Consider the following 10,953-nt stretch of genomic DNA (forward strand, 5'->3'; position numbering starts at 1 on the left):
AATGAAACGATTGTGGTTACCACAGACATTAAACTTCTTCAAGCCAACACATGATGCGTTCAATTTCAATTCGGACATCCGTGAATTGTTTTTTTCAGCCTTCCGACCTCAGTCATTTTTAGTGCATGTATTCAAGAAAACATGGACGCCTGTAGCAAAGTTGTGTTTCCACAGCAGATGTTTGAGTACAACAGACATGCGATGGTGTAATGAGGAGGAACAGCTTAAAAAGTAAGTCAAACAGTGCTGCAGTGACAGTGTGGTTTGTTCATAGCATAACATAAAAGCTTTGCACCTTTAATGAAATATTTAGGTTCCAAAATGATTTTTTTTTTAAAAACAACAAAAAAAAGGTGGGGCTCATTTTTTTAGGATTATCTTGGTTCACAAGGCTCAAAACATTTTGTTCACCACACAGTTTATTTTCAGCAGGAATCCCAAATTCAATGTAATAATCTCATTTGTTTTAGTTAGGGTTACACGGACGCACGTCATTTCGACTGCAGTCTAGCAGTTTCAAGCTAGGGCTAAACACGTTAGCATGCCAGTTACTGTAAAGGTTTACGCCGCAAACCTCGTGCTCATACGCTGCCCCCTGTTGATCTGGAGTGTAAATGTAAAGTTGTGCCATTGCCTTCCACACAGACATTATCCAGGGCAAAAAACAGCGAAAAAAACAAACAAAACAAAAAAAAACACACACACAAAAAAACAAACCTTACAATATAAAATGACTAATTGAAATGAGTATTATATAACAGGGGTGGCATGGCTCAGAGGTAGTGTGGCTGTCTAGCAAGCAAAGGGTCGCTGGTTCAGTCCTCACTTCCCCTGGTGACCACGTCCAGGTATCCTTGAGCAAGATACTGAGTCCCTAATTGCTCCTGATGGCCCTGCGACGGATTGGTGACCCGTCCAGGGTGAACTCACCCGAAAGCCGCTGGGATAGGCCCCAGCCCCCCCCCCCCCCTCCCGCAGCCCTTAACAGGATAAGCAAAAGAAAATGGATGGATGGATGGATGGATATCTGATACAATCTTTTTGTGAATGATGACAGATGGTAACAGCTTCATTCACCAGCAGCAGAGCTTGAACTGTGAGAGCACGTGAACACAGTAAAATTATTAAAATTTTGAAATAACTAATTTCTCTGTGGGCTCTAAGAGGCTGGTGCTCTCTGTTTTTTAGTGAATTACAGAAAAGCTCTTGTGAACTGACAGGCTGTTGTGTAATTAATCATCAGTGCAGGTTGCAAGGTGAATCTGTTTTGCTGTTGAGGAAAAAGAAAAGCACATGAATCATGTAGAGGGAGATGTTTTCATTTTATCCCTGCCGTAGAAAGGCCCTGGATGTTTCTTTATACTGTGACGTTAATTGAATTTTTCTCTCTCCTCTCCTCTCCTCACATGCTTGCATGCACGCACACAGGCACAACCACACACACACACACACACACACACACACACACACACACACACACGCTCCAGTTGGTGACTCACTTGCTTGGTGTACCAGGCTTGGATGATTTGTAACCTAAAATCCAGACTTACATCTTGGCGACTTAGACATTCGAAGGTTTTTGTGTGTGTGTGTGTGTGTGTGTGTGTGTGTGTGGGGGGGGGGGGGGGTGATAACTCAGCCATGCAGTTGAATGTCAAAAAAGAAGAAAAAAAAAGGAAATATGAGGATTTTGACAGAACCGGTGAGCAAACGGGGGGACAAATCATACTCCTGAATGATAGAAGTCAGCATTAAATCTGATCTTAATAACCGTTGCTTTGGTGCTAAAAAAAAAAGAAGAAAAAAAAAAAGTCCGGGGTGTAATTGGTGTATTCCAAATATGATGGAGCTTTTGAAGAGATAACAAAAGGCTTTCAGCATGCTCATGATACTGGCAGATGCTAAGACAAGAATTGCTTGAGGGGAGTCAAGTCTTGTAGAACTTCAGGGAGGAGAAAAAAAAATCCCAAAATATCCCCCTCGTTTGGTCTGTGAAGTTGAAAGTGACAACTGCAGTACCTTTGTTCTCAGAGTGCAGCTGCAAAAATAGCTTTCAATAATGTATTAGGAGAATAAAGACTGTTGGCTGATTTCTGGGGAGACGGAGCTCAGCTGTGGTGGTGTGTATGTTTGTGTGTGTGTGTGTGTGTGTGTGTGTGTGTGTGTGTGTGTGTGCACGTGGTACAATTAGGAGTGCTCTCTCTCTCTCTCTCTCTCTCGCTTTCTCCTGTGGAAAAAGATCATGCTGATGAACACAAACTGATATCAACTTGTAAGCTAGCCTCCAATAAACCCTCTGCATATGTTCATCTACACCTGACACCAAGCGATACGAGATAATTACTGAGCATTTGGTCCCAAAATATCAATGGCGTTCCAAATCTTTCCTCCAAGCTTTGCGAATATTATCAAAGTACAGCACAAGGGAGAGAAAAGCCTAAATAATTTGAAATGTGAAGAAGGAAGCTCAAGAGAATTCCAGACAGACATCAATTATTAAGATACACAAGTCAGAAAATTGCTTCGACTATGTTAATCTTTTTCTATTCATAAAATATATCACCATTAAATGTACATTAAGACAAGCTGGACTTGCAACAATGCAACGCAACGATGTAAACAAGTCTTCACACATTTACGTGTTGACCAAGACGTTAAATTCGTCATTGTTGAAACATCGGGAGTTTCAAACACATCACCTAAACATATATGACAATAAAGGTAATCAAAAACATATTTCGGATTGGGATTGTGCGAATTTTTTTCCCAAATAAAACACAAAAAACCCCAAACTCCAAATCCCCCCAAGAGGAATGTTTTTATAGGAAGTAAAATTGGAATAAAATAAAGTGGAATAAAACATGACTTTTCCTAATAAATATTACATTCCTTACAAAGTCAGCAAAGTTCATTCCAAACTTTTGGATAAAATGTATCCGGTAAATTCTACAAACGTCACGTATGTGAATAAAGGTAATTCTTGCTCAAATGTGCTGATGAAACAAATGCTTCAATGTTTTTCCAGTATATAATAATATACGACATTAATTTTACATATTTTTTTATATATTTTAAAGTCTCAGTACCATTTAACTCACCACGTCCATGTAAAATTGAATTCGCAATTGTAATGTGAGTTCAAGCCTTTTTTAATCATGTCTGAATTTTTTTATTCGTAAATAGAAGTCTTCGTAGGTTCAGACCCTCTTTCCTTTCCCTCTTTCGAACAATAAATGCTTCTGGTTTAGGAACATTTTTCACGAACCTTTCCGATAGTGCCAGAGGAGGGAAGGAATTTTTCTCCTTCTCTGAAAGGAACCGCGTATCTGGAGGCCCACTTTGTCCAAAAGTCAGGTTCTTGTTGGTGTTGCGCTTGCGTGTGCAAAAATGACTCAACGGCGCCCCCTAGGATCATTCAAAAATCTAGGAGAATTATCCAAGTTTCGCTTACATGCATGAAATTTGGTAGAATGGTGTTACATCACCACGACTCTTAGCAATAGCGTCATTCTTGAGGCGACAGGAAATGAGGTGTTTCACACTCTGACGAACAGCACTTAGCCCGTTGACCGTATTCAACTCAAATATGGTCAGAGGCAACATCAGATGTTGCTGATCCACATTTGTAAAAATGTACTGTTATTTCGTAATAGTTTTATCTTTTTTCATCTTTTTTTTCTGGTAGCACTCTTTGGTCCGCTGTGCATCCTGTTTGTTTGCTTCTCTGTTGAAGTCAGCAGCTTAGTGTTTAAGACACAGACCTTTGCTGAGCTGACTGTTGTGGTCGCTGTTCTACATTCATTCCTGAACGACGCAAAACGCTCTAGAGCCCAAACTGGATGCTGTGTAGTTTGGAATGATGATGTATTTACAGGTGCAGCATGAGATCCATGAGGAGGTGGAGGAGGCGGACCCACACCTACCCCGTCAGCCACGGCAGCATCATGGCTCCGTCAGCCAGACTGGTTGCCCTTACACGGAGGTGGCCCAGCTGCCCTGCTCTCCAGGTGGCGTGACAGCCAGCGGACTCCCTGTAGACACAGTGGCTGAAGGTACCTTGACCCCCAGACCCGAGCAGTAGTCACACCCTTCAAAGATCAATCAACCCTCCTTCTGTTCCTCTTAGCTTTTTTGAAACCAGACAGTGAAAATTTAACTCACTGGTTTTGTTTTGGAGTGACGTAATGTTACTGCTAGTTGTACTCTTATTAATTTGATAACTTCTAGATGCGCACACATCCACTCAGCTGTCAAAGCCATGAGTTTATCTGGCTGGTTAATGTGGCCAGTGGAGTCAATGAGAATAATCGCTAGTGACAGCACCAGGAGCTTCTGCTGCAGCATCTGGAATGACTTGAAGATATATTCCGTTGTGGTCACAGGAAACGTTTTAACCTCAGAAATTCAGGAAGATTTGAGGCTAAAAGGAAAATAACTGTCTTGCTAAGAGCCCGTATGGATGTTCACCAGTAGACTTTGAGGAAGCAGGAAGAGCTGAGGGGAAACTACCGCAAAAATCTGGCCCCGTGTCCGTCGGAAGCAGGAGGGGTAGAGTTGGTTTGATAACAGGCATCTGATCAAGTTTCATTTCAACACCAAAGCAAAAAACTTTTTTGAGGTCAGTGACAGGAACTCTTTAGACAGCAGTCCCAGACCCTGGGGAGGTCCTGAACACAGTTTTGATTGAAGTACCTACTGTATCTACGGGATCACGTGTCAACAGACATGGCAGATTCTCTCAGTAACCCAAATTTTCCTCTCGTGCAGCGGATGGACCCCTTGCCTCTTGAAACTCTGTCAGCAGACTCCAAGAATGCTGTAGATCTGTAAGCTAGAACCAGCGTGGTAACTGTCTCTAGGTCACTGAGATGGCATCATCGAAACGAGGAAAGACGATATCCCATGATCCTTCCTGATACCACAGCCTGGGATATCTGCTGATACCAGCTCTGATCCAGTTAACTGTATATTTATATGGTTGCAATTTGTTAAATTCCACCACAATTCTGAACAGAATTGAATCCTTAAATCCAGCTATGGCCTGATCAGACAAACATCTGGAAACTACAGCTTTTCTTAGTGATGTGTAATCGATTAGTACAAATTCAAAAGCGATTCACTGACGGCCAGATAATGGAGAGTTCTGTTCATGTTCAGCTTCAATTCCATACGTCAGGATGAGGTCAAGGCTGTGGTTGTGACAGTGAGTGGGCTCAGGTACAGACTGATGGAAGCCAGTTGATCCTTAAAGAGAGATAGATGCAGCATCCCGACTGTCGTTGTCAACATCCACATGAGTATTGAAATCACTTACAATAATGAATTTATTTGTTTTGAGAACTAAGCTGGATATAAACTCTGAGGATTCAGATAAGAATTCAGGGTATTGAGTATGAGAAAAACTGAGAATCAGGCTGTCAAATTAATTAAATCTTATTTTGGGTTTGGGATTTATTGCTGAACTTCTATTAAAAATGGCAGCAACTCCACCTCCTCGGCCAGAGCCTGGAGGAATAGGAGTGTTAATGTGACTGGAAGGAGTGGATTCATTGAGACTAACATACTCATCATCACCAGCCAGGTTTCAGAGAGACAGGACACGTCAGTACAATTGTCAGATATTAATTCATTCACTAATACAGTTTTTGGCATCAGATATCTGGTATTTATTAATCAACATCTAATTTTCAACATTTTCTTGAAATAATTTGGTGGTCGTTTTAATTTTGATTAGGTTTTTCTGATTGACTCCTCTTCTAATAATATTTGGGTGAATAAACTGACGTGGTCGGGGGACAGACGCGGTCTCTATGAAGATTCGGGTGAGTAACTGCCCCCTAGTGGACACGCAGAGAAGCGTGTAACACGGCAGCTCTGCCTCCTGGTTACAACTAGGGGTTGTCAGGGTTTTGGTTTAATAATAAACTGGGCCATACTTCTAGAAATGAGAGAAGCTCCGTCCATCGTGGGATGAATGCTGTCCCTCCTTATCAGACCAGGTCTCCCCCAGAAGCTTTCTAGTTATCAATGAAGCCCGCTTGGTTTGCTGGACACCACCTCGACAGCCAGTGGTTGAACGATGACATGGGGCTAAACATGTCATCGCTGATCCAATTTGGTCAGCAATGACATCATCTGACATCATCTACGTGAATGTACACACTGACTCTACATTTATTTTAGTGACCTCCCACTGGCGTGTCGGACGTCATTCCACTGATGTGAATCACATCACTGTACTTAAGGTTACTTTTAGCCAACAGTTTTAAATTTGAGTCAATGTCGCCTAATCTGACCCCTGGAATACATTGGACTGTGGTCACCGGTGTGATTGACTTCATGTTCCTCAGAAAGGGACTTCCAATTTCCAGAGTTGTTTTCTCAGCGGGTGCGTTTCTAAGTGGGGAAAACCTATTACAAACGTGACCCTGACACTGACAGTTGGCTTCTGCTTAGGACTATGCTTCCTTTGGACAGTCACCCAGCCTCCCTAGTTTCCCAGCAGCTCCAAAGCTGCTGGTGGAAAGCCAGTCGGAGCTAAGCTAGTAGGAGCTAAGCTAGTTGGAGCTAAGCTAGTAGGAGCTAAGCTAGGGCGGTCTGCACCAGTTGATCAGGGCTGGCTGGCTCTAGCAGTTTGGGCACATTAGTGTGGAGCCACCGCAGGTCCAATTCAACTTGCTAAGCGTCGCGTCCAGGGCTACAAGCAAACTACATTTAACACACTTAGCAGCATCACTAAAGGAGGCAGAGGAGTAACTAAACATGTGACACTGAGGAGGACCGAGGAGAGGAGAGCAAGAGGGAGAGGCCATCGTTAGCTTAGAGAGGAGAGTGAAGAAAGCAGAGAGGCAGAAAGACAATTGCTACAAGACAGATGGTCTTTTAAGATTCGGCCAAATAATGCAATAAACTATGCAGTTTTAACAGGTAGATTAATCTGCGTAGTTACGAATAAGCAGGAATGATCAAACTTTTGCTCGTGCAACAAAGCGAAGCAACGTTCAGCAACACACAGTAACGGGAAGTGAAGTCACATTCTTACCGCAACACATCTGGCTTAAGGCTAATGAATTTGACCTAAATTAATTAGGAAAAGACTTGTTGCGGCTCAGAAGAAGTACATTTCTCCCCTTTCATCACCAATGCTGCAATATTGAGCCTAATCTCACAGCTCTATTAGCAAGAAATGTTTTGTAAAAGTTGATACATGCAAAGTTATGGGAATATTTTTCATGGGAAATTTTTAATTTGTTCCCATAATCTTCCTGATGGTACAAAAAAAAAATAAATTCTAAAATCGTAAGTTGAGGCAACAGATATTGTCCTCAGCATCATTTGAACTTGTGGTTAATGTTAGCTAACGCTGCAGGACCAGCGCTCCAGCCACAGTCTCATTTTCCTGTCTGAATTAGACAGGCATTCAGTTGGTTTTGAACTCTCCCACTTATTACTTGCTCATGAATGTACAATATATTTCAACATTTACTCAAACACTGTACTCGTGATAAGTTTTTGATGACCTTTTTTTTTTTTTTTTTACTCAAATTCTCAAGTGACATCATTGATGCACATCTTTATACATTTTATTGCGTGGTAGTACTTTTTTATTGTGACACATTTATATGATACCAGTGCTATCAGAATCAGAATCAGAACCCTTTCATCCCCAAGGGAAATTCTGTATTATATTCTGTATTAACATTTTAAAACGCTGTTGCTGTTCTTGGCTGAAAGTCGACTTCGATCTGTTGCAGTTGTCTGTCAGAAGCATCGCACTCCTCCGCCCGCTCCCTGATGGCTGGTTATGAAGGAGCCTTGCCCAGGGGTTTGTGGAGCCTCTCCCCACTCAGGCCTTCTGATCCGTTTCCTTAACCACATCTTTCCCGTCGTGATTTCCACTTTCTGAAACGCAATACAAATAATAAATATATATATATATATATATATATATAAAAAGCTGACTCATGCCCATCCCTAATTACATCGCTGTAATGGCGCTCTAACGCTTGACTGGAAAAAAAGACAAAATAGGTTTTATTCCTCCATCATACTCCATCCAAATCTAGTGACAGTGGGTTTAAGCCTCCTTCCCCGTGTGTCCACCTCCCATGCTGATGGTCATGGGTTTGAGTCCAGAGGCAGACGATGCTTATGCAACCATTCCCACTCCCATTACCTAAGGTCATTAACATCATCCTTGCAAATAGTCTCCATAGATGAGCAGCTCATCATCCACAGGCTGTAGGGAAAACACAAGATTTGAGGTCAAATCTAGATCTACGTAGAGCTGAATATGTGCTTACAATACCGGTCATTTCTTTCTTTAACCTGAAAGACTTGCAAAGAACGGGGTTTGGACATTACCTTGATGTTCTTGATATGGTGTGGAAGACCCACGGGCTTTTGATTGTTCACTGAGTTCCTGTGCTCATCGTGGAAATTGCCTGCCCTCTCTTAGGGTCTTAAACCCTTGGTCATCTTTAGTAGACCTCTTACCGGAGGGCCGCCATGGGTTGGCAACCATGTGAAGCTGCACTTCATCATCATCACCAAGCTGTGGTGGAAAAAACAGCTTTCAAGTTAAATAAGGTCCAATCAGTTAAACTAGATCTACACAGAGCTGAACTTGGGATAAAACTGGTCATCTCTTTCTGTGTAACCAAAAGACAAAAAGGCAGGACTTGCAGGGAAAGGGATTTGAACTCTACCTTGGTAGTCTGGATATATGTGGCGTGTCCTTCACTTTACTCCTCTGCACTGGGTCCCTCTGCTCGTGGTGATACGGGCTCTGCCTGCCTTCTCCTGGTCTGTCGACTCGGTCCTCCTCAGTGGGGGACCTCTGAGCAATCGGTCTCACAGCATTTCCCTCCTTGTTGAGCTGCTGGTCTTCCACGGCTTTACAATTTTGACCCAACTAGTTCTGTCGCGCCTGTCTATCCCTTCGTCTCGTCTCCTAACCACCCAGTTAGACTACGGTAAAGAGAAGGAAGATGGTTTATAACAATGTGGAAACTGTTCCAACGCTCAAGTGTCAATCAAACTCCCAGAATTCCATGGAGCATTTCATACAGAGTGTAAAACCATTCTACTGAAGTTTTGAAGTAATGTGAGTCACCACCTCACCCTTGTCATCAGCTCTTCATTGCTACCAGCTTCAAATGAGGCTGTGTCTGGTGGAGGGATCTGTATGTTGTGTTAAACAAGACTGAATATCTACCTGACTAAGGTCCAGCACATCTTGCAGCATAGCCATAGCACAGATTCTGGAGGTTGTCCCTCTGTCTCTCACAATCTTCTCCATCTGCTTCAGATAGTTGTTCATCTTTGTCTAACAGAGACACAGCAAACAAGAAAGGTTGCTGTATTTGTCTCAACTATAATGGTTAACCCTAAAAAAACAAAACAAAACAAAAACAGTTCAGTAAAATCCAACCAGTCAACAGTTTCAGAAAATACTTCTCTTCCAGCGGTTCTCCACCTTGTTGAGTCACGACCCCCCAGTTTAAGAATTTCTGGTGTATAAAACACAATTATTTATTCAGAAATGATCTCTCATGGGGTTGAGAACCACTGTTCTCATCCATGGTTAAATACCTTTGCTGTCCTGATGGCCAGGTCCTTTCCAATTGTGGACAGCAGAAGAGGCTGCACGGTGGTGCAGTGGTCAGCACTGTCGCCTCACAGCTAAAAGGTTCCGGGTTCGAGTCCTGGCTTGGACACAAGATCTTTCTGTGTGGAGTCTCCATGTTCTCCCTGTTCCTGTGTGGGTTCTCTCTGGTACTCCAGCTTCCTCCCACAGTCCAAAGACATCAAGAGGATTGATACTCTAAATTGACTGTAGGTGTGACTGTGACTGTGAATGGTTGTCCGTCTATATGTGTTGGTCCTGTGATGGACTGGAGACCTGTCCAGGGTGAACCCCACCTCTCACCTGAAGGCTGCTGGGCTAGAGAGAGCCCCCCGACCCTTAACTGATTGTGGCAATGTTTAAAAGGTGAGTAATATAGAATACTACGACAAAATCAAAGTCGTCATTAGAGGAAATGATGATAAAAAACTGCAGAGGGAAAGATTCAGACTCAAACACGTGACTTGCCCCTTGAGATATCGGCACACGTTGGCTGAAGTCCCACAAAAGTGGATCAGAGATGGCCTTTTGATGGAGGAGGGCGACAATTCCTTCCAGGCCCTCTTCTGAATCAATCTATAGGGATAGCATTCGTTTTGTCAACTCCTGGAACGTCTCAGGAGTAATAGCTTCTAGGATGTTTCCAAAACATCTGATCAGTTTATGAGTTTGTTTAGGGTTCTCAGCAGGGGTTTCCAGTGGCTTCTTGGTCCTGACCTCGGTAGCAGAAGCCCTCCTTGAAAAGGGCTTCCAGGGATCGGCAGCCCTGTGTAGCTGAGTGTTGTCATGGTTATCTGGGATTTGGTCCCTTCTGTCATTGTGGCCGCCTCGTCCCTCAAGCCGATGAACAGAAAGTCAACCAGTAGGGATTCATATTGCTTTTTAAAGGACTTTTAACGTATACTCATGAGCACTGTTGAAGTTTTTAATCATACCATTCCAATAGAGTTTTGACAATTATTCAAACCCACTGTTTCAACACCACGAAAACCTTCTTTTATTGATTATATGTTCCAAATAACTGCCCCGGCCATTTTCGAACAAGGTTTGTTGTCATTAGTCAGGAATATTTTGTTGTTTTGTGTTTTGTTAGTTACTTAACGGTTTCCGTACACCAAGAACTATAGAATTATGAAATGAATTATGGCTAGTTTACAAACCTATGGCACTGTTGCGCGATTCCTTGGCATTCATCATAATTATTTTCTACTGTAATGGAGTAGGGTGGAATGACGCAGGAACTACAATTCAGTTCTACTACAAATAATTCTTTTACACGTGCATACTGTCCTTTTTCCTAACGTTAATAACCTAACAACTAAATG

General features: G+C 42.5%; 1 long non-coding RNA gene across 2 annotated transcripts; it reads right to left on the reverse strand.

Annotated features, from left to right (window-relative positions):
• Positions 1-7,545: 7,545 nt before the first annotated feature.
• LOC147242823 (uncharacterized) lies at positions 7,546-9,811 on the reverse strand. Of its 2 annotated transcripts, XR_015110632.1 has the most exons (6): positions 9,595-9,811; positions 9,218-9,389; positions 8,709-8,970; positions 8,365-8,554; positions 8,177-8,239; positions 7,546-7,902 (listed from the first exon to the last, which is right to left on the reverse strand). It is a non-coding gene; the product is annotated as an uncharacterized LOC147242823 (long non-coding RNA). The 2 variants fall into 2 exon arrangements; XR_015110631.1 differs by lacking the exon at positions 9,595-9,811 and having other exon boundaries at positions 9,218-9,545.
• Positions 9,812-10,953: the final 1,142 nt, after the last annotated feature.

The sequence above is a fragment of the Aulostomus chinensis genome, chromosome 20 (assembly GCF_037954235.1).
Source record: "Aulostomus chinensis isolate RoL2024-O1b breed Wild chromosome 20, RoL_Achi_v1.0, whole genome shotgun sequence".
Lineage (NCBI taxonomy): Eukaryota > Metazoa > Chordata > Actinopteri > Syngnathiformes > Aulostomidae > Aulostomus > Aulostomus chinensis.